Source organism: Puntigrus tetrazona, chromosome 20, assembly GCF_018831695.1.
Source record: "Puntigrus tetrazona isolate hp1 chromosome 20, ASM1883169v1, whole genome shotgun sequence".
In the NCBI taxonomy this organism is placed as follows: Eukaryota; Metazoa; Chordata; class Actinopteri; order Cypriniformes; family Cyprinidae; genus Puntigrus; species Puntigrus tetrazona.
This window is the reverse complement of record NC_056718.1, coordinates 12,076,187-12,101,510: the sequence shown is the minus strand read 5'-3', so window position 1 is coordinate 12,101,510 and position 25,324 is coordinate 12,076,187. Positions and strand designations below refer to the sequence as shown.

General features: G+C 38.6%; 1 pseudogene; it reads left to right on the top strand.

Moving 5' to 3' along the window:
* Positions 1-775: 775 nt before the first annotated feature.
* The window catches only part of LOC122325483, a 34,835-nt pseudogene continuing 10,286 nt past the window's right edge, over positions 776-25,324 (top strand).

Genomic DNA, 25,324 nt, shown 5'->3' with positions numbered 1-25,324 from the left:
GAAAATTCTTAGCTGGCTTCAGACAAAATAAAACACTGGACTGAAGGCTGAATACAGACATCATTTTGCATTTCTCCATATATTGTATATTTTTCACAATTGCGCCAAATTAATTTTACTGTTTCTAGCTTTTTCAAATAATAATTTAAAAATCCACCAAAACAACATAATTTAATAATATTTACTAAAACATTTTCTTTAATATAAGCCATACCAGCAAATAACTTAAAATTAATAAATTTAGAAAAAAAAATTTAATATTAGTCTGTTTGGGACCACATACCCTTGAATCAAGAGATGTGCTTGTTGTTGCATTAGTAAGCGTGCAGGTCCCAGCTGGATGTTGTGATGTAATTAATATGTTAATGTATTGGAGGCTAGTGAAATTAACCATAATCATTATTATTTATCTTGTCTTATTTTATTAATAAATGCATAGGAAATAACTAGCGTAACTCTTTCGGTGCAGATTTGGGATTTTTGCAGAATTTGATCATCGGCAGCAGTTAAAATGTTAATTGTTCAAAATGTAAAAAGTATAACAAAATGTGTATAATAATAATAATAGTCTATAACAAAGCTCCTATATATATTAATCTAGAATCTAAATGGAAAGCCTTGTACTAGATATATACACACATGACCCAACTTTTCTTTTCTTTTTTTTTTTGTAAGCATCCCCAGTTGCAGCAGAATGATAATGACAGGACATAAACACAGAGAAAGGAATTAAAATAGAGAACAAGTAAATATTGAATAACAATACAAATTGACAATGAATTGTGTACAGGTATATGATGTACAGATTCCAAAAGTATGAACTAAGTATGTGTATTAGATAGAAGTATGTATTTAAAATGCTAGACTGTTAAATAATAATTAAGCCTCTATGGCCCATTGTGCATTTGCCCACAGGAGGCAGACAGGCTTGTTGCACGCCACCAGGCCTCCCTCTATGCCACCCAGGGCAGCTTTGTCAGTGTGTGTGTCACTAAGGGGAACCTGTCCTGTTGAGTGGGTGGGGCCCGGGCTGGGAAAGACCTCTACAATTGCAGTACCTGGTAGCGATGACAGAGTAAAGGCACCTGAAGTTCATAGGCGAGTGGAATATGACATTACGCGCCATTAACTTTCTGCTTTGTTCTGTTGCACACCAGGACACAAACTCAGAGTGATCCAGCATAGACCAACAGAATTATTCGCTGACCTACTCGGAGGGTGAGGTGAGCATGTGACAACAAGGCGTGGAGCCGGTACAAAAATGTGGTGAAAGCTCTGTGCAAGCTTGCCCAGTCTTGATCCGTGTTGATTGAAGAGTATAAACCAGTGATTAGCCCCATCACTGCTGCCCCTGCGTGGCATTTTGAGGACCTCTTTTACGGAGACATACTCACGGAGCGGAGCCACGACCTTCTGGAGTCACGTCAAACCTGCTTCAGAGAGCGCTGTAAGACCTTCCTGAAGCTCATTGGACCATGACATCTGCCAAATCAGCCCAGCTTTCAACAAAGAACTACATAGAAACTTATATAAGTAATTCTAAAGAGTTTAAGAAAATTACATAAGTCACTCCAGCTACCATGACTCTTAATTCTTTCTAGAAATTAATACTACATGTTTTTTCTGATATTCTTTTTCTTGCGTCTTAGCTGCCTTGCTTCCAAGAGCAATGGGAGGCTTTGGTCTCTCAAACTCAGTCAGACACAGGAACAGATTCGGGCTTCTGTGAATCCGCTTTTGGTCTTTGCATTTGTGGAGAGGTACCTTAATTACTCGCTCCTCTCACCTTGTGTCTAAATCTCTTCTTTCTCTTGTTATGTCCCTGATATTTAGTGACTGTCTGTGCTATATCTGCACACAGGGGACTTTGCAGCCGGGGCTGTGAAGAAGGGTGAATGGATCCTGCTGGATGAGATTAATCCCCCAAGCTGCTGCAGGAGCGCTGGGAGTCTGGAGTGGATTGCTGGAGGGCAGCACTGGGTCACTGGTGCTTGCTGGATCAGGTGATACTGGTGAGTTCAAACAAAGTGGCTTTTGACAGTGGTATAGTGTGTAAAATATGTTCCATAGTAGTATTTCCCCAGGCTGCTTCTTTATGCTTACTGTAGTGTGATGTTCAAGCCGACAGCTAGATACTGATTGGGAAACTGTAGTTTATGGTTGATGCTTAATTACTGTTTATTTTTCAAAAGTGTTGTAGTCAATTAGTGGTTTATAAATGTTTAATTTAATTCAGGAGTAATTGGCTGTTTTCATGATGTCATTCTGTGTAGAGCCTCTGGTTCGTCACCCAGACTTCCGCCTCTGTTTGCCTGCATGAACCCAGCCACCGATGCCAAGGTGCAAGAGGAACCTGCCGCTAGAGCATTAGAAACAGGTGAGATATTTGTTTGAAGATGTCATACACTGAAATGCACGATTCTGAAGCATTTACACTCTTCACCGGAACACTGTATGTGTTAATATATATTTCATGTTCACGTATCAGATTTACACAGAGTTGTATCCTTCGAGGAGCTGGAGAATGAAAGTGATTTTTGAATCCTGGTCTCTGACTACCTCAAAGAGCTTTAACCTGACCAGAGGCATCATCCACGGGATCATCCCAGGTTTGTGCAATAGTTCTTAAACTAGGTCTCCATTGCTATCCATATAACAGTAAACTGACTTTCCTCCCCTAAAACACAACTTTTTGCATTTTAATCCAAAGTATATAGAAGATCATTGGTAGTCAAAAGCGCTGAACAAACTCATAGCATTAAGGAAGTTTCAAGCGTTAGGTGTTGCATGGCTTGTTTTTACTTATTTATCCTCTAAGCTATATAAAATACAATGTACAGAGTTTATCCCTCATGTTCATCTATTTGCTAATGCTATACTAAAAAGCTTAAGGTTTCTTATAATAGAATCTTTTCTCTCATTTTCCTCCCAGTTTTTATTTGGCTGTTCGTAGGGAGGCTAACACTGCGGCTAGTGGATGGCACAGAGTCACAAACCTCACTACAGCTTGCGTACTCTGTGCCCGAGCTCTAAGAATATGTGGCCTCTGACCCCTGCTACAACATCCAACGTTTCCTCTGTGAGGTAATATAACTGTCCTCCTCCTCATCATTTGATTTTTGTATATTTTGAGAGCTTGAGACGTGCGTTGTGTTTGTTGCTGTAAAATTGTTTACATGTTGCCATGTGTAAATAACATATATCTGTTCATTTAAATACACATAGAAGGTGAGTTTACAGTGGAAGTGTGTAGCTTGATAAAACTAAACTAGCTGTTGTTTTGTTACAACGCTATGATTAATGCTGACTTTGCTACATTTGTAATGAAAGCAATTTAGTTTTTTTACGTCACAACACAATGCTCTCATGTACAGTGTAGATTGGATTCTAAAGTCCCACCAGCACCGTGATTTCTCACAGAGCAGTTTGTCAATCTGTACACAGTACACTGTTTTTAGGAGATTATTTATCAGTATCCACCACTCCATATAGGTTTCCAGCTTTGTGAGTAATAAATTTGCTATTATAATGGGAGCATAAATTGGTACAATAATTGTTGTGCTAATATATACAATATATGTAATGTGTGTATATATATAAATACACACTATGAGAAATGTTATATATTATATAATTTATATGATTTATACACGTGTGTATGTGTATATGGGCTGTGTCTTTATATATACATAATAAACATAAACAGTACTTTAAACTTTTCACTATAAATCGTTTGCCCTGCACTAGTTTTAAGCCAGTCGTTATGATAGAGTTATAAAGTTTGTTTTTGTTGGGCATAAACAGTACTCATTTAAATGGTGGAGTGTGCTGTATGTGTATTGTGTAAAGAAAATAAAAGTAAGGTGTATTTACGTGAGTGTTTAATATCTTCTACAGGGTTTCTGTCTGAGTTTTCTCTCACTCAGCTGGATCAGCAGCTCTCACCCTGTTGTGCAGAAGCTGAGTGTGTCAGTACATACTGGGAGGAAATGTGAAGTGTCTAAAACAGGTAATCATTTCAGAGCTACAGATACTTTTATCCATGGTAATGTTTGTTTAAAGGGACAGACTATAGATGTGCTTTGTGTGAAACTGGTCCTGTGCTCTTTTTTTCAGCCAATCCCACAGCCAAAGGACCGTGTATGCTTGCAGATAGAAGAGTACTGGCTGAGTCAGGGGGACATGGCGTCTACTATAGACCCCAGTTACATCCCTCACACCCTCCGTCAAGCTCAATCTGAAAGACCTGGCACGGGTAGTGTCTGCTGGGTAAATGTCCCCTGTGAAGTTTATAACTCTGTGGGAGGGTTTATAACTGGTATAACAGCTTGATTCATTTTTAGTTCTTTGGGTAGTAATCATAGTAACAACTGAGGATTTTGTTTTTTGATTTGTTTTTCTGTTTTTGTGCCATTTGTCTAGGACAGTTCAGACCTAGCGATCAATTGGTTTCTGTATCTATATAGAGCTGACTTTAGGACTTTTTTAGCATTTTTTCACATCAGATGTTATGATTTCTTTGCCAAATTATAAATATATATATATATATATATATATATATATATATATATATATATATATATATATATATAATTATAGTACATATACTGTATATTTATTATATAATAATGATCATTTTACCCTGTGTGTTGTTTTGGTGCTTAGCATCCATCCAGTGCTTATTCAGGGGGAAACGTCTGTAGGAAAGACGAGTCTGATAAAATGGCTTTCAGCTGCTACAGGAAACCAGTGTGTGCGGATCAATAACCATGAGCACACAGATATTCAGGAGTACATCGGCTGCTACTCCTCTGATGATCATGGCAAACTTGTCTTCAAAGAAGGTACATAACCTTTGGAGCACACATTATAATGGATATGCACAAGCAGGGTGCGATTTGCTGAGGGGGGTGGATTTCCCCCCTTCTGGTTTATCCTCCCTGCATCTGCTGAATTTTTTTTTCATCCCTGTTGGGGACAAAACCACAGCCCGTGGCCCGATACTGATTGTTAACTGATTCATAGTTTCAAAAAGCTCTGTTGATAGTATGTTATTTGTTGCTTTCTCTGTATAACTCATTTGTTGCTCGACTAACCGGGGAAGGAAAACATTACAATTAATAGGCCTCTCAATATTTTTAATAGATTGTGATCACGTTGCATACAGTTCCCGTCATATTAAAAACATTTCATGTAATAACACCCATTATATGGTACTTGCCTAAAAAGACGGCTTTATTAAGTGCATTACATAATAGATTAAACTAACATTAGGTTATCTAGGCTATAGCCCTTTCTCTTAATTTCTATTGTAAAAATAGATGTAAATGATACTACCTGCAGGTTATAGGCAAGGCTTAAATGCAACACTCAGAGGATCCTTTCTCTGTCCATCTACTCACAGGAGACTGAAGCAATTAAAGACCTTTGACTTATGCTAATGATATTAATAAAACTGAAGTATTCTCTGCCATATCAGATGCTATATAAGAGCATTGTCTCTCCTAATGCATAGTTCAGTGTTTGATTAAGTGCCATGTTTTTATCATGTGTTCATGTAAACAACATGTTTTTTCCCTGAAGGCGTTTTGATTGATGCCATGCGGAAAGGTTATTGGATCATTCTAGATGAATTGAATCTTGCCCCACCGATGTCCTCGAGGCCCTAAATAGATTGCTGGATGACAACCGAGCTTTTCATCGCCGAGACACAGGAAGTGGTCAAGGCCCACCCCAGATTCATGCTCTTTTGCCACACAGAATCCTCCTGGGCTTTATGGGGAGAAAGGTCTCTTCAATACATTTTTAAAAGACCAGTTTGTCAAGCAGTCCTGCCTATTGCCTCTAAACTGTAATATGCAACTAGCTTTGCTGATGTACTGCTTTTTGATGTTACTATAGCTCAAGAATTTTAGCAAAACTAAATTGTTCTATCTCTATCTCCTTTTGAGGTTTGACCCATGTGTTTATTTTTTTTTTTGCGTGTGTAGGTTTTTGTCTCGAGGCGTTTAGGAACTGTTTTGTAGAGCTGCATTTTGATGAGCTGCCCAGTGTAGAGCTTGAAAACATTCTCCATCAGCGCTGCAGTTTGCCACCATCCTATTGCTCCAAACTCATCAAAGTCATGCAGAACTTGCAGGTGTGCACCTAATTTCATTGCATAAGAGTCTATTTTAAGAAGTTTCTGATTATATTTTCCAATATTGTGGTATTTTTTTTTTATCAGTCCTTGCGTAGAGGATCCAGTGTGTTTGCTGGGAAACATGGGTACATTACCCTAAGAGACCTGTTTCGCTGGGCTGAACGCTATAGGCTAAAAGAGCAGAATGACACCTCACGTGATTGGCTACAACATTTGGCTGATGATGGTAAAATCAATGACACTTTTGATCCCTTTGGAGTAAAAAAACATTATTAAATGCCCACTATAGTTCAAAGATTGCACTTTATTCAGTAGTGTAACCATAATATTGTGGAATTATATTATTATTATTATTAATTTTCAGCAGCAATTACTCCAGCCTTCAATATCACATGATCCTTCAGAAATCAATAATATGCACATTGAGTATTCAAGAAATCATACTTCTTGTCATTGATTGTGGTGTTCATACTTTTTGAGAATTCACTTTCACATTTATCTGAGGTAGAAATCTTTGGTAACAATGTAAAAGACTATTCTGTTACTTTTGATCTATTAGTGTCTTCTGCTGCATGAAAACATTTTGATCAATGCATCTGTGATCAGATTTACTAATGTACTTTTGATGTAATATTTGTAAATTTTCAACTGTACTAATCATAGTGTTCACTCTTTTAGGCTCCATGCTGTTGGCCGGTCGGGTGAGGAAACCAGAGAGAAGCACTGACCATCCAAAACATTTTGGAGAAGCACTTTAAAAGGACTGTAAACCCAGATGCTCTTTTCTCTGAAGCTCAGGTCACCTCTCAGTTCAGTGAGTTTAAGCACAAACACAGTTTGACCACAGAGGCACACCGAATTCTGACATCAGGTCGATGACTTTCAATTACTAATGTTATTTCTCACTGTTTGTTCCATTGCATTATCACATAAACAAAAACCAGTAGTACAGCACAGTTTAATGACAGTCCCTTAATAAGGTATCTTATCAACCCTAACCACCAGTGTGTTCTTATATAATGCAGTTATTGAGTGTGAGTTTATCGATTGTATCATGTGATGTTTATTTCCATCTATGCAGATGATTTAAAATGGCTAAATAGGTTCCATGAAATGTTAAATTCTTGATTCTGATGCTTACCTAAATATCAGTTTGATTAATGCACTTTATAACTAATGGCCAGATTGATTGTTTTGGCTGAAAAGCTCAGATTGGTATATTGATGGTTGTTGATGGCTTGGCTCTTGGCAGGCCCTCTTTGTGGACAGCATTGCGGGTGTCCCTGAAGAGTTCGGTCATGTGGTGTGGACCCAGGGCATGAGGAGACTGGCTGTGCTAGTGGGGCCAGAGCCCTTCATTTTGGAGAGTCTGTTCTACTTGTTGGGGACACAGGGTAAGCTGTGATACAGTCCCTAGTTGAACCTCAGTGAGGAGGGATTGAGAGGGGTTGAAAATCGATCGGACTATATATATATATATATATATATATATATATATATATATATATATATATATATATATATATATATATATATATATAATATATAAGGCACAAAGGGTTGAAAATTACTTCACTGCTGTAATACCACCTGTTATAGAAAAATTTGCCTTTATAATCTTTTGGTAACTTAATTTATTAATCAAATAAAAGAGGCCATATTGGATTAAAAGTTCTTTCCCTTTACTGCAGCTGTGGTAAAACCACCATCTGCCAGCTGTTCGCTGCATTAGCTTGTCAGAAGTTTTTCTCTGTGAACTGCCATTTACATATGGAGACATCTGACTTTCTTGGTGGCCTCACGACCTGTCCGCACACAGGAACTCAACAGGTAATATTCACATTCCTTAAGATTATTTAGTTTAGAAAACTTTCATATCCAGTCCTACACTGGAAAAACATATTTGGCTTGTTTTCAGCAAAAATATCTAGAAATTCTCGAATCAAGAATAATTTTCTAGGACGAGTAAAAAATTATAGTCTAAAAACATATAAAACAAGCGAAAATAAGTCTGCAAATGGGATAAGCTAAATAATCTTATGTTATGTTTGATATTTTGCTTACCCCATTGGCAGATTTTTTGCTTGTTTCTTTTTTTCTTTTTTTTTTTTTTTGAAAGCGAGGCAATCATTTTTGCTTGTCTAAAAAAATCGTTCTTTAAGAATTTCTAGAAAGTTATTATAGTATATAATTTATAGCTTATTCATCAATTATTGTTTTTTTTATGAATTTATTATGTTTCAGGCTGATGCAGAGGATGGCCGTTTGTTTGAATGGCATGATGGACGCTGGTGATGGCGATGAAACAGGACGGTGTGTTTCTAATGGATGAGATCTCACTGGCAGATGACTCTGTGCTGAGAGACTCAACAGGTTAGAATTGACACTGGGGTGTCCTCACATTGCCAGCTAAAATGGTTTAAATTTCACTTAAAAAAGTTTTTAATTTAGTTTTGCTTTGAAAATTTGAAAACAGACCTGAAACTACTTTTGCTTTGTTTCTTATGTAAGATTAAATTGAAATTGTGCCACAAATGTGCAAGTTCTACCTCACATCAGGACAATGTTTTTTACATTTGTACTTGAGTGTTTTTAGCTCACCTGATGGCTAAAGTGATCATGTGCCTGTCTGTGTGTCCTGTACAGCGTGTTGGAGACTGAAAAATCATTGGTGCTGGCGGAGAAAGGCGGCGGAGATGATGACGATGTTGAACTGATCTCGCCGGGAAGAAGTTCCGCTTGTCGCCACCATGAACCCTGGAGGTGATTTTGGAAAGAAAGAGGTCAGTACATGGAATATAAGCATGGCTGAGGAACATTATGTTGATGTTATTCTTTGAATAAGTGGGTTGTGTTTGCATGGCTGAAAAAGCAACCATTGGCACTGATGTGTTTGCACATGTACAGCTGTCTCCAGCACTCAGGAACAGGTTCACAGAGATTTGGTGCCCTCAGAGCAATGGTCGCAATGATTTAATTCAGATCATCCAGCACAATCTGAGGCCCTGGACTCTCTGGACTAGCATGATCACCAAGGTGAGTCGCTCTGCAAAAAAAATAATCAATTATAAAAGCCTTTTTCACAGCCATTAAAGTACTTGAATATAATTGGATTCAGTCAATAATAATCTGGATGCAGTCAATAGCGTTAGTATAATTACTACTAAACTACATAGATGTTTGTTGTCCCTGGCAATCAATTTTTCTACTCTGTTGTACACTTATCATTACGCTTCCTCTTTCCAATTTCAGAGAAGGAAAGACATAGCTGAGCTCATGCTGGACTTCATCATGACTGGCTGACCAATCAGGAGTTGGGACGACAGTGTATTCTTAGCGTATGAGACATTCTGTCATGGGTGAACTTCATGAACACTGTATGTGAGCGGGACGAGGGCGGCTTCATGACCATGGGAGCTGGAGGAGGAGGAGCCAGAATGGGAACTGAGATTGGACACTGTAACAGCCTTTATTCATGCGGCCTGCCTTGTGTATGTGGATGGAATGGCTCAGGTGGGGAGAAAGCGAGTGCAAACAGCATTTTTATGTTTTGCACTCATTTATCCCCTAAAATGAATGTAACTAGTCTTAACGTGATCTTTTTAGAAATCATCTGGATGCTTATTTGGTGCTAAAAATTAGTTTTGATTAATATTGAATGAAAACTGTTGTGCTGCTTAATTTATTTTGGAAACTATTTTACTTTTTCTATTTACAAGACAACATTTTTGTAACATTCTAAATGTCCAAATGCTTGTTTATTAGAAGTATTCATTTAATAAAAAAGAAAAAAGAAAAGGAAATCTACTTACCCAAAACTTCAAACAATAGTTTATGTATTTCATTTTAGAGATCTAACATTCCTTAACCTTACTATTTAAGAAAATATAAATCCTTCTTGATGGCCTAATTATTTTCTTCATGGTACCAGGAACCACAGTTTCGGCAGCAGAGAATGCCCTGGTGGCAAGGAAATTGAGTATGGAATACCTTGAGATGAGACTGAGCAGAATTACTGAGATCGATGAAGAGATGCAGGATGCGCTCCGAGTTCTCGTGACACTAGTGTCCCCTTAGAGAGCCCCAGTGGGGTGAAGACTTCTTTGCCATTGACCCCTTTCACATCGCTGCAGGTAAGGAATCTACCAATATGTAAAAGTACATATAATAAAGTGGGAGTGTTAGCAATTATTGTTATCAAATATTTTCTCAGATTGTATTCAGGTTCTGTTTGCTACATATACTCTGATCCACCCACAGGTCCTGAGAGTGAGGGCAGGAGTCTATCGGATCACGCTTTGAGCGCTGGCACCACTGCAATGAATGCTCAGAGGATGTTACGTGCACTGAAGCTTCAGAGACCCATACTTCTGAGGGCTCACCTGAGTGGGCAAACCAGCCTGGTCGCTGCCCTTGCCAAGGCCTCTGGGAACCATCTTGTCAGAGATCAACCTGTCTGAACAAACTGTATGTCACTTTGCTTTAGCGTTGCACTGTAGAACACAGTCTGAATGATATTTGATAACTCTACCAATGCAATTTACAACCTTTATCGACAGATGGGAAAAAGGCACCAATGTTATAGAAATCTAGGGGATTGTGTATTATTTAGTGTTTTTAATACATTATGCTTTGTCTCTCTGCACAGGATGTTACTGATCTGTTTGGGACAGACCTGCCGGTGGAAGGTGGGAAAGGAGGAGAGTTTGCATGGCGTGACGATCCTTTCCTTGCTGGGCTAAAGGCTGGGCATTGGATAGCCCTAGATGAGGTAACACTACAAAATCGGTAACACTAAAATATAATTCTTTATATGAGTTGAAAAAATGTATTGAGTCTGTTTTTCTTCCTCTTACCTCTACAGCTGAATCTGGCCTCTCAGTCAGCTCTGGAAGGTCTGAATGCTTGCTTTGACCATCGTGCTGAGATCTACATTCCTGAGCTGGGCATGCGCCCACGTTCAGCAGGAAAGACCAAGATTTTTGGCTGCCAAAACCCTTTCACACAGGGAGGAGGACGCAAAGGCCTTCCCAAGTCCTTCCTTAACAGATTCACTCAGGTAAGATTGAATCATTTTACATTTTCTGTATGTTTTCTCTGCATACAGTTAGATTGAGGATATGGTTCTGTTTTCTGTATTTTCCTGATTCAGGTTTATGTGGATGCCTTTTAACCAATGAAGACATGCAGTTCATTGGTGACTCCATCTTTCCTAATATTGACAACGTGATCATTTCAAAAATGGTGCAGTTTAGTAACCGGGTAAGTAGACGAACTTCACTAGTGTTTTTCTGTTGCTTTTTTAATTAATCTTGATCTTGACTCCATGTATCTTGTTTTTACCTAAGCTCGTCCAAGAGGTGACTGTTGAGAGGAAATGGGGCCAGAGAGGGGAGGACCATGGGAGTTTAATCTTCGTGACCTCTTCCCGTTGGTGCCAGCTGATGCAGACAGACCAATCACCAGGCTTCTTCAACCCTGGCCAGCATGTAGGACTTGTGTATGCAGACCGCATGAGGACTGAGGCAGACAAGGCACAGGTAGCAACACTAATTTAATTTAAATACCATTCATCAATCATAACCTGGAGATACTGACCAGTGAAACATGTTCTATCCTCAGGTGTTAGCAGTTTTAGGAAGGTGTTTGGAGAAGACTTTGAACCTTACTTGGGCTCCAGACAGTTCCATATCACTCCGTTGAACCTGCAGGTTGGTCAGAACAATATAATGTAATATACAAATATTATTATTAAATGAATTATATTAAATTAATTATTAATTAATTAAATTATATTAAATATATAAATATTGTTTTTAATCATATCGTAATTTAATAATATTTTATTGTTTTTTTTTTTAATCATATGTGCATGTGCATACGTTCATAAATGCATAATAAAGATTATTCACACACACACATATTATACACAAAACCTTTGTGGATATAGCGAATCATTACTCATAATATAATTATATAATATTTTAATGTTCTTAATTGTTTTTTATCCTTAATCTGTAATTTGATCTATATTAAGCGTCTTTAGAAATGCAACATTGGTGTTTGATTTAATATTCTCTCTGTTTCACACACATACAGTTGGTGTTACTCAGTCCTGCAGCGTAAGTGGAGGGGTACCTATTGCTTTGGATCCTCCTTTTGTATCAATTACCCCATCATTCTTTGCGCCCCTCTACCAGGAAGCCCTGATGAAGTGTGTGGAGATGGGTTGGATGGTCATACTGGTGGGTCCCACTGCAAGTGGAAAGAGCAGTCTAGTGCATCTGCTTTTGCGCTGTTAACAGGGCACAGACTGAGGTCATAGCCATGAACAGTGCCATGGACACAACAGAGCTGTTGGGTGGCTTTGAGCAGGTCAGTTGAAAATGACGTGGCAAGTTGAATATTTTACTAACGTGTGGTTATTAACATTGTAATTTTTTTAGGTGGATATCATGCGCGGCCGTGGCAGCAGGTCTTGGAGAGCATGGACTATGTGGTTGCCATGGTGACCAGCCGCAGGCCCTGATGTCATTGGATGGGGCGGTGCAGGACACTGAGTTTTTGTTGAGCACGTGGAGCACTTTCAGCGCTGGCTGAGAGAGGAGGGTCTGGATACCACAGAGGGCATGGTCACGTTTGAGGCTTTCAACAAACTGGAAGTCATTATTGTTCTGCTGCACAAACTCAACACTAAACTTAAAAAGTCTTAACAGGTAAAACACTACACCACATCAGGCAGTATATGTCTTCTATATGCCTTTTTAAAATTTGGATTTCTGAGACATTTGGATTTGAATTTGAGTAAGAATGAGTTAGGAGAATGAGGAATATGTTGATTTACTTTTAATATATTTATTTTTAGTACTAAATAATACATTTATCAAAAATTAAAAAATACATATAAATATAAAACATTTAAATGTTACTAGAAATTAGAAATGTAAAATTATTTAATGAAAATATAAAATAATTAAAATTAATAAAAAAAATAAATAAATCCTTACTTTGAGCCATGTAATCCATTTAAAAGAGTGTCATGAAATCTCTGATTGTCTACTGCAGACATGTATCAAAGTTGCAGATGGACTTCACTCTGCTGAAGGAGTTGGATTGGCCCCAGATGCAGGGCGGCTGGACTCATGGTGGCTTTGAGTGGCTGGATGGGACATTGGTTCAGCGCTGCAGGCTTTGGAGACTGGTTGCTCATGGACAACGTCAACTTCTGCAGAGTCAGATGTTTGTAAACATGTTTTTATGCACTTAAGGTGCTTTTTGGACATGCTTAGTAGAATTGTAGAAATGCACATTTTAATAAAAATTATGACTTGTAGTCAAGACCGGTTTAATAAGATTGGTTGAGTAAATGATTCAATGACACATTTATAACAGTGAAATAACACTCTTATCAACACTCATTACTGAGAAAACTTAAACATGGGTGACATTGGTTTTGTGTTTTTAAATTATTTGGTTTATCAAGTGTAAATTATGTATTGCAGTTTTACATGTAATAAAATAACTCTACTATGAACTTATAGCCCTTCAGTTTTGGATCGACTCTGAATGCCCTTCTGGAGCCTGGTGGTCTTTAACCATTAATGAGCGAGGATCATTGATGGAACCACACCCACTATCACCCCCACCTAACTTCAGGTTAATCTTCAAAGCGAAATCCCATCCTGCTGAACATCATTTTAATGTGAAAGTACAGTTCTGTGAGACTCACTGCCTTTGTTCCCATTTGTCTTTTGTGATTTTCAGATTGTTCCTCACCATGGATGCCACACATGGGGAAATCTCTCGAGCCATGAGAAACCGCGGTGTTGAGATCTACATCCCTGGCGAGAGCATGAGGGAGTGTGCTGGGACACCCTGGATCTAAAGATGGTGTTACACCCCCTGGGTGTGACGGAGACTGCGTGTGTGATCTGCTGATCTCCATTCATTCAGAAATCAAGAACACGATATGGGGTGAGTCAGTGATTGAAACAAAACCTCTTGTTGTTAGTTTTTGCATGTTGTTGATGTTAATGTTTTATTTACATTTGGGGTTAAAAAAGTTTTTTTTTTTTTTTTTATAAATTGAGATTTTTGTTTAAAGGTTTTGGGTTAGTTTTTATTTTAATATTAAAACAATGTTGAAATATTTTTGTCTGTGTTTTAATTTTTACATCCATTTTCATTTTAGCATAAGTTTAACAAATGAAAATTAGATTTTTAATAAGTTTATTTTAGTAAACACAAAATATGGAGAAAAATTCTTATGGATTTATTATTTTTTTATTTACTATAGATATTTAGATGTGTTTTAATAAGGTATTCTCTCTTTAATGTCTTCTAGACTCACCCGCTTCATCCATGTCGTCCCTGCTCCATGCTGCGTCTCTGTTGTCTTGTCAGCTCCAGAGAGAGTCGATCTGCCCAGTGCCCTTTTACAGGCCTGTGGAGAGAAGCTTACATGCTTTCTGTCAACGCACTACTGCTAACCAGCAGGTACATGGATGTTTTTCCACAATTAAATAAAATATATGATGCCATAAAGTCATGACATCAAACTTACCTCTAAGCTTCCCTGTCTCAGCTGAGCTCAGGAAGTCATTGAGAAAACAGTTGGCGGTGCTGGACTCTGAGGACTGGGGCAGTGGGCTGCTGTGTGCGCGGGTGTGTGGCCAGAATCGCATCCCTTCAGCCCTGCTGTGCACTGAGGGACTCGTGTTTCTCCAGTGTCCAGAGAGCGGGCAGGTCCTCCTGTGCACTGCCTCCAACACTCTCAGTATTTTATGGAAAAAGGTCAGAACTATACTATACATTAATTTCTTTTTATGTCATTTGTCGGCCACTGGTTGTTGTCATTGTGATTGTTATTCCCATGTAAAGTTTTTTGTAATTATTTTATTCTTTTTATTTATTTATTTTACTTCAGTTTTAGATTTTAGAGTTATTTTTTTCTGTTTAATTTTTTGATTGTTTTATTCATTGTTTGATTATGTATTTTATAAATGAGTAGATAAAATAATTGAAACTGCAGTTATAAATTAATTATAACAATAAATTAATTTGTTCAATTTTATTTTTAGTTTTTTTGAACCATAGAAAATTTCAGTTATTAGTTTAATTTTGTTTGATTATTCTATTTTATTATTATTGTACAGTTCACACAATTTTTATGTTTTTGTAAAAAAGAAAAAAAAAACAAAAGTGGTAGGTATAATATTATATCATAGTTTATAGTACTAACATTTTACTGATTCAGGAATCGTCCACTGAGCCTGGTTGACCTGCAGAGGGCAGTGCATGAGAAGCGGTGCTGTGCTGGATGGAGTTGCAGTTTTCCGGAGGTGGAGGACTGGACAGTGGAGCTAAGAATACTCTTTGCCTCCTCCCGACAGCAGTTAAAATACTGACTGAAAGAGCTTCCCACAGTGACTGGGTCCTCAGAACCAGCTGGCTCTCCCCACCTTACCAAATCATACAAACATGCAGGTATGCTGCATAGTAAAAAAATATATAAATGTGCTTTTTAAAGTTTGTGTTGTCCTAGGATCACAATTTTGAGACTTGAGATCTCTTGTGCTTTGCAGATGCAGCTCTGATGCAGTTGGAGCAGGATGCACAGCGTTGAAAGCTGTATTCAGCAGCAAACTCATCGGGAAAGGCAGATGTCTGGCAGAGCTCTTGGGTAAAACCACACAGCACAGGTGAATATATATTGTGTTCTTTCTGAAAATGACCAAGTCTTAACTGTCTTTTCCTCTTAAATGTTTTTCTGCTGTGTGAATAAGAAAAACCATATATGATATATGAGCTGACCAATTATTCAGTTCTAATAGATAAAATGAATTCCAAGCCTATATTATTTTCTTCAAAGCGCTATGTTTCTGGGAAGTCAATCACATTATTGAAGTTAAAGCGCATTGGGAGTGCATTCTCGATTTGTCTTTTAATATTTATTTATATAAAATACTCAAAATCATAATTCCAAAAAACATGACTTGTCGTGGGTAATACATTTGTTTCTTCATACCAGATGACTACAGGATTTTGGTAGACATGCGCTGGAACAAGCAATACTTGGACATTTTAGCCCAGCACCTGCAACTTTGAGGATGAGGCGATACATAGAATTCATGGAAGCATTGAACGCAGCTGTTACTAACAGGTAAATCCTTATCATTTTACTAAAAATATTCCAGGTAAATGAAATGTGTCTAGGAAGCAGATGTCTCATGTTTTGAAAGAATCACATTGCTGATGGACCGAGAGGAGAGAGCAGCTATTAACAGCAGTGCTGAAACAGTTCTCCTCATAACAGCCCAGCGCTTAGGCTGGCCACTGCCTTCTCAAAAGTACACAGACCCACCTTGTTAAAAAATACACTTTTGATATTAAAAGACAATTTAGAATATATTTATCAGCATTTAATGAAAAAAAAACTGTGTTGCATTTCATTGTTCACATTAAGGTTTAATAGGAGCGGTGGACATAGGCCACCTGCCTCCATCCAGTGCTGTAGTCCACCTTCTTTCGTTCTTTGACCTCTGGGATTCCTTCGTACTACAAGCTGTGCAGTTAGGCCAGCCCTACATCTCAACCACCTCATGTTTGAGGTCAGAAGTTTACTCTCCACAGGAACGTGTTTGCGTCATGCAGCCGAGCTGCTCTGTTCTGCAGTTGGTTTAAGAGTGATGTGTGTGTGTGTGTGTGTGTGTGTGAAATGTCCAGATCCTGCAGCTGCTGCAGTGGAGAGGATAAGATTTCTGCATGTGTGTAACTCTCTGTCCAAGTGGATACTCGGAGTGTGTGTGTGATGTCCTTGCATCTGGCAGTGGGTGCACAAAACCTCATTTTGCAGCTGCCTCTAGCTTTTGATGGGGATAGTGATTATGAGGTAGTCACAAAAATCCAAAATGTAATGCAAAAATCCATCATGTAATGTTCTCTGTGGTGTTTGTTGATATGTGTGTTGTGTATGTTCATGTCAGAGCCAACAGGAGCTACACACAATCTCACAACCATCAGAACACACTTTCCAGCTCTGTGGCTGTGGCTTCTGCTTTGAAGGGCATTCAGAAGGCATTAGGAAAAACCACTGCCATTTAAGAGTTAGAACATATATCTTGAAATTAGCTAGTTGTATGTTACTGATTGAATAATGATTTACTAAAGCGCCTGTTGTACAAAAGTTTGGCATTGGTATGTATTTTTGTTGTTGTTGTTGTTGTTTTTGAGAAGAACTTTTATGCTTACAAAAGCTGTGTTTATTGATAACGTTGAAATATTACAATATAAATAGTTTTTAAATATATTTAGAAATATAATAATTTCTGTGATGGCAAAGCTGAATTTTCAGCAGCCATTAATCCTGTCTTCAGTGTGACGTAATCCTTCAGAAATCCTTGTAATATGCTGATATGGTGTGCTAGAAACTTATTGTCAGTTTCAAAAAACAGTTATGCCTCTTCATATATTTTTGTAGAAGTACAGTTTTGTTTTAAACTAATCTTTATATCATTATTAATGTATTTACTGCCACTTTTGAGTCAGTTTAATTAGTCCTGAATGAAATATAAGTTTTATAAGGTAAAAATAAAGAGAAAATAAGTCGTTCAAACAGAAGTCCTAGATGTCTTTTTTTCTGTGCAGCTGGAGGCAGTGGCTGAATGTGCAGCCCACGTCTGCGAGTGCTCTGGGGCTTTGGATGTTAGAGGACCTCTTGGCTCGACAATAGCCTGGCATCACTGTAGAAACAAGGTAATCACGTCTCCGTGGTGTGGCGCATGGGAATCGACTCCAAAGAAGCTCTACTGGAAGCTTGAGGGTTTGGTGCTTCAGGCCAACATCTTGCTGGAGCCACAGAACTCAGAGTCAACCAGCCACTTACATTTTTGGGTCGTAATTTGTAGTAGAAAAGTAGGCATGAAGTGGTGTAGTGCTTGACCATACAACCAGCCAAAACCTAATGGATGTTGTTATTATTCGGTCCAGGGTTCTGGAGAGACTTGTGAGCTGTGTGGATCAGCAGCAGGGTCACATGGCTTCCTGTGGCCTGCTGGACTCTCTTTCAGAAGATAATGAGGAAGAAGTTGTAGATGAGTGCTGCCCTGGTGGGAAGTGTTACTGCAGCTGGCGACGCCCAGGGCTCAACTGTGGCCTGCACTGGAGGTTAAGCGGTCCTTAACCAAATGAGAAGTCACACAGACCTGCTGTACCTATGGCAAGTGACACTCGAGGTATGATTGATTCTCTACCAAATTATTTATATTATTTCATATTCTATAATATTATTTTTAATTTTTATTCTAATATTTATATTTTATTTTATTAGAAAGTTTTTTTTTTTTTAAATTGAGTAAACATTGGATGTTAGCAGCACTATTTTTGCAAAGTAGGACCTTATATCCCACCACAAGACCGCTAATGAGCCTTTATTTTGGTCTACAGGAGCAGCAAAAAAGCAGAAGGCAGTCTGCGCAGGTCATTCTGCTAACCATCTGGCGCTTCTGTATGCAATCGACCCCCCATGAATATCCACCAGCTGCAGCCTCTCTGGTTCCTGCACGGCACTGGGGCAGAGTCTGTCTAAACATTTTTCATAATTTTTCTGGTGTTCTTCTGGACCAGTTGATTTATTGTTGAATTTACCATACTAAACAACACAATGATTAATCTTAATATGTATTATCCCAGACAATGCAAATAACCTCTGTTAAACATTACATTTAAAAATGATATTTATAAAGCATTCCAAAAACACATACTGCACTAAGGACTAATATTTTAACTTCAATTTTCATATCTGATAAGTTTTTTTTGTAATTTCCTCCCCAGCCAGTGGAGGAGCTGCCTCTGGTGTGTGTGTGAGCTGCTGTCTGAGACACTTGCAGCGTTATGGAGCAACACAGCGTGACCTCCGACCCTGACCGCGCTAGCTGAAGGTGGAATCAGCTGAACCCTGAGGAGCACATGAACTCCAGATCACCGTTAGGACCATCTGATACGGTGTGTGTGTGTGTGTTTGTAGACAAAAAAACTAAAAACTGTTTGTTTTTTTATTTGTATTTAACATTTAGAAAGCCAACTCTGCATCTTTATAAATAACCTTGATGTGAAGGGCCCTGGCATGCTGAGTCGTGCAGTGTGGTCGGTGCATGCTGGGAGTTCTGAGCAGCACTGATGCTGGCGCCCGATAGGATCCATCCGGGTCACACTTCTTGTCCTCATCACGTTTTGACCTGGGCGCAGTGGAAGAGAACAGACAGAGCAGCTACAAGACCTGGAGTGCAGTAATCTGAGGATAATATGGCTAAGGTCTGAGCTTGCTGACTTCAGGTAGAGACACATATTACACCTTGACCCAAAGGAACACGTCATGTTAGCTACTACACATTTTTTATAACAGTGTAGAAGTGTTATATATTTTGAAAATATTTATTTTTTAATATATAAAAATACATATATATTTTTTTAGTGAGTAAATATTTAATATTTTATTGTCATTTCTATTGTGCAGTGATCAATTTTACACTTTCTTTCATCTCATTTCTCATTCTCTGTAGAGATTAACGGACTGTAGGTTTGCAAAGGACTTGTGTTATGTGGAGACAACTGCAGTCTCTGTCTGAGCTGTTGTCTCCAGGTTTACAGGAGAAGCTATGCTCGAATCCTGTGACAGTCTAACTGGAGACCAGGACTCCCATTTCTGCAGCCCAGGAAATTCAGATGCGCCTCAGAGAAGGCTTGCCTGAAAACCTGCTTCCCAGAGGGCTTCTGAATACCTAGTGACATGCTTGGCACAGTTTGCACATAACCGGGCTCAAGATTCGGTCCAACTTGCCCGACCCTGGAGTTTTCTGGATGAATATGGGTCTGCTGCAAATCGAGATTTGGGGCTCCATAAACAATTTTTGACCACCTGCAGTAAAGAGCGTGCCAAAACTCCGCTATGCTGCAAGAGGAAGTGAGACAAGCTTGCAAGTGAGTGAGCTTTTGTGAGATTCTACATCAATCTTAGCCTTTCAACTGCATGCAAATCATCTCAAGATGACTTCTTTCTTTTTTTGTCTCTCCTTTCTTTTACTGCAGGAAGAGTGGAGAAGTTGAGTCTATCTCTCACAGACTGCTCACAGGGCGGAGCTTGAGGAGAGTAGCACAACTGACAGCTTCCAGCATCTCGCCCATCAGGTAATGAATATGATATCGCAGAGATTCCGCTAATATCACATTGGGTTTTATTAATTACTAAACAACAGTTACAATCTCAATAGTGATTAATCACACGTATTATTCATTTATGTACAGCAATGAAAAGCGAAACCAAAAACATTATCTATCATTATCTACTTGACCTTGTGTGTAAAAATTATTTATAATATTAAGTAACAATACATAATTTTTTTCATTTACATGCAACAGAACTGTAGATATAACTTTTAGAAATCAAAATAAATATGTATAGTTCCACAAAGCTGGAGTAGAAGCAGCCCAGGCGTTCTGCGAGCATGAGCTGCTGCTGTAAGCAAATAGCACATTTCACTTTTGGATTAATGGTTGCCTTGCACTAATATGCCGGTCATTCAAATTATTCAATGATCAAGATCCTAAATACCTTTTTCATACTTATTCCAATTAAAGTATAAAACTGTTGAATTCTGTTTTGTTGTTTGTGTGTGTTTGTAAGAGTACTTGTGGATCCATTATGTGCAGTAGGTGAAGGCAGAATTCTAGACTGATGCATGCAAACAAACCTGCAGCCACTCCACTGACACTTCCAGTAGTAGTGCGTCTGCTTATCCAGGAACTTCAGCAGCACCTGTGCAGTGCTCCCGGTAATATGTCAGCTGCAGTGGGCGGCCTGCTCTCCCACCTCCTGAAAGCCTTACAGGCCCCCCAAAATCAAGATTGGAGATTCCCGGGTTGTTGTTGTGCGGAGGAGAGCAGAACTTGCGGAAAGCCCCACAGCACCGCTTTGCCCCATGCAGCTGGCACAGTCGGAGGTACCCTCTCTATCCTGATGTGGTTGGCCTGCCCCTCACAGACAAGCATGTTTTAAGTGTACAGCATGGCATCACGACCACTGGCATCTCCAGGTGGCCTCGTGTTCATTGACTGCCCAACGCCCAGGTCATCACAAATCTGGGCTATCACTATGCTGGCTTTTTCAGAATCCAGCGGCATCCCTCTGATCTGGCTTGTATGCCAGACTACCTGTATTCAAGGGAATGCTTACATATGCTAAGAGAGCCTTGGAAAGCAGCTGCCAGCAACAGAAGTCAGCAGCATGATCTGAACTCTCAATACAATTTTGTTGTTGAATTCGCTGCTGTACATAAAAGTCACACACACAGGTACTACAGGCATCTCTCAGTACCAGAGACTGAAAAAGCTGCTTCCAGACATGTTTGCCAGGTGAGATGCAGTGCAAACATCCCAAATAATGTTACCGAATTTAATTCCAATTGAATTTTTAATCTCAATTTTATGTCTGATGTCCTCTTTATAATGAATATATGAATAATTAAAATTAAATAAATAATAAAAAAAGACATCTGTATGAGTAAATAAATGCATGAATTACTTTTCATTTGTTATTTTATATGCTGTTTAAATGCAATTAAATATATAGTATTGCCTTTTGCTTTTTCAGATTATAATTTTTATTTTATTTTATAATTTTTCCCATCTAAATCATGAAAACATTTATTTATTTATACACACACACAAATATATATAGTTTGTCATCAGACTTTTTAAAATAAACTTTAAACTTATTAATTTTATATTTTATCCACACCATTTCTTTCAGGCTATAGTAGATGAATAGGATAGGCTTGAGAAAGAGGCGAGAGAAAAGAGCAGATGGAAGCCAGTCTGGCCATGCGAAGTCGCTCTTACGACTTCCATGGGGACAAACGCCTTACAGAAAGAACCAGCGGGAAGAAAAGAGAGTTCAAGGCCGCTCTTTCCGTCTTACCTGGAGTGAGCTTATGGACTATAAATTGGTAACATACGAAGTTTTGCGTTAGGATTTATTTTATTTGCACACTGTTGCATATTTCATTGCCCTTTAGATTGTTGTCAGATCAAGTAAGAGTTTGTCTTTGGATCAATAATGTATTTATGAATTTTCCACAGGATTTTGCTGATGTTGGCCCAGAACCTAATCTTGATCAATGTTAATAATCACTTAGAGGATAGCGGTAATTACTGGATATGGATGATCAGTCTGAGTGAATCAGGCAGCTTCCTCTTGAAAGTCAACAACACTGAGCATAATTTGTTTAGTTCCATCCAGAGACTCCTATTTATCATATGCTCAGTCACTGTAGTACCAACCCAATCCATCAACTTAATCCATAGCAAAAGAACCACATCAGTGCCCTAGTTTCATCATATCAAATCCACAGCTCCATTGATAACAGCCACAGCTACCATCAATAGGTATGCAAGTATTATTTTAATGCAAATCGGAAAACTATCAGCCCTAACATAACCTTCCCACTATCTCATCATTTCCTCTTTATCTCTTTCTTACTCAGATTCTAGAAATGGACCCTAAGCTGATGGGCTCTCAGCCTTCTCCTCAACACTCTGCTCCAGAACACTGTGGCCAGTTTCTCGAGGGTCCAGCTGGACTGATTCTGCAGTGATGATGGGCCATGCCAGACTTCTACAGAGACCCCAATGTAGGTCAGGCTCGGATCTGCCTGCCAGCATTGGAACAGCAGAGTAAAGCTGTGAGACAGAAGCGCCTGAGCGACCCCAGCCGAACACCCTGCACTGGATTTCAAGGTGGGTGAGGCTTTGCAGTCACTGTCATGGTAGCCAGTACATTTCAGGTCTTTTGAAATTGGGTTGAAAGGAACCCCAAAGAACCAGATTGAAAAAATGTTACAAAATGTATACTAATTGTATTATAAAAAAAGCTGCATTCAGCTGACCCAAAATACAGCAATATTATAAATACAATTGCAATTTTAAGTAAATATTTTCTGAATGTTTTTATTGGTTCAGTGCCTGTTTGCCACGTCAAAATCACTGAACAACGTTTAAAAATTAGGTAGTTTGCATTTATTTTAGGCTATATATAAAAATTGGCTTGTTTTTTTTTAAATAACTGCTTTGAAATAATATGTAATGTGAGATATGCACATCTAATTTTATTACTGAGTTAAAATTATAATGATATGCGTAAATTTTTCTTTATATAGTACATGTAGCTGTTGAGTTGAAAATCTTGCTTAGCTGCTTTTTATTTTTAAAGGAACAGATACATCTCTAGAAAGTTATAATCCAATATTTGGCATCAAGTAGGGATATAACTTCTTTGAAACTCAATTTTGCTTTGAAATTGTGATAGTTTTAAATTGAAGCTTTTCTCAAATACCCTCTTTTGTATGTTTTATTTGTAGATCACTTTAGTAATGTAGAGGATAATTGGCATTCTGATCTTTCCAGCCCTCTAGCAAAGTTCCTAAAAATGGTCACAAGATCCTGCTCAATAAAGCACTGGTGGGAATCAGCTCAATCACATTTTGTACATAGATTGGATTATCAGTTTGCAAGCCAGTTTCTTACTCTTTCTACCCAAAGGACTGGGGAAAACAATGCTTGCCGAGCATGATGTCTCTTAGAAGCCAAGCTGGGAGGAAGCTGTCACACAACTCATCATTCCGATGGAAAGCTTGAGCTCAAGTAGAAGTAATGTAACGTTTGTGAGTTATGTCTTAAAACTAAAGGTGATTGATGAAGCTTATTAAATTGTTTTAATCTGCTATAAAGTCATCTAATTGGTTTTACACTGCTCTGTATTTCTGCAGCTGCTGGTCGGGCAACCTAGATCTGCCCTTACAGAAAGCATGCATGCTGAGAATTCAACCAAGCACTGGTTGTCCATTTACCAACTCATGAGAGAGATACCTGCAGGAGCAGAGGAGTGACTCCAGACATGGTGACTAAGTGTACAATAAATTATTAATCAAAAGTTGATCTGTCTGCATTGAATGACACTTTTCTTATCCAATAATAGATGATGCATGTACGGAGAATCTTTCTCTTTAAATCCAATCTCAGCATCCACTTTGCAGGCCATCATGGAAGGCTCCACTTTGGAGGAGAGTTTTCTGTTCAGCTTGTCCATGCTGCTTGGTTTTCACTTTCACCCACGTTCTGCTGGCTCCCAAACCCAGGAAGGACATAGTAAGAGAACACAATTCACCTGCATATCCATAAGGACAGAGCAAACACAGATATAATGTTTATAGAGTACAGTTTGCTTTCTTTTGACTTCACCAGCAGTACTTTGTGTAATAGTGCTGCTGTGAAAGAAGATCATGTATTCAGGGTTATGTTTCCATGTCATTAAGCTCCTGTGAGTCTATGATGTGCCAAACTTCCTACAAAGCTTTTTGGAAGTACAGCCTATGCCAAATGCAATAATCAAAGTCTTCCTTTTCTCCTTAAAAGATTCACTCTGCAGTGTTGCTCTTACAGAATCTCTGTAAATATTACATACAGTTTTCAGAAGGCGTCCAGGCCAAGATCACTTGGCTGGGGGCTCCTATAGAGAAGGCGACTCAAGTGGGTGAAACCAAAACATCTAACAAGACTACTATCTGAATTTTTATCTCTTTGTGGAGCTAATGTAATGTTTTGTCTTGATGCCTACAGGACTTTGTCAAAATCTCCAGAGTGGGAATGATGTCTCTTTTTGAGTCCATCAAGCAGTCATTAGAAGGCCCCATGAGTGTGATTGATTAAGGAATTACAATGTCATTCAAAAGTTTCATTTAAATGCATTAAAATATTCATATAAATATCAGTCTCTACAGAGCATAATGTCTTATTTCAAAAAATCACCAAACATTTGAATGGTAGTCTCATTATTCATCAACTGCGTTATATAGATTTCCAGCACCTAGACTAGATTTGTGTCTTAAAAAAGAAATAAAGTGCTGACGGCTATGTCTGTGATCAGGACCCTCTTTTAGTTTGTAGCAGAAGAAGTTTGAGGCGGCGCTGGAAGGAGCCATCTGCACAGGTGTCTGGTGGAACCAAGGCAGCAACAACCCAGCATGGATGGCGATGGATTGATTCACAGCCTGAGAGGCTATCCTCTGCACAGGGTTCGCCAGTGCACTGAGCTGCCCCTGCCTGGAAAGGGCAGAGATTTTACCAGAGTAA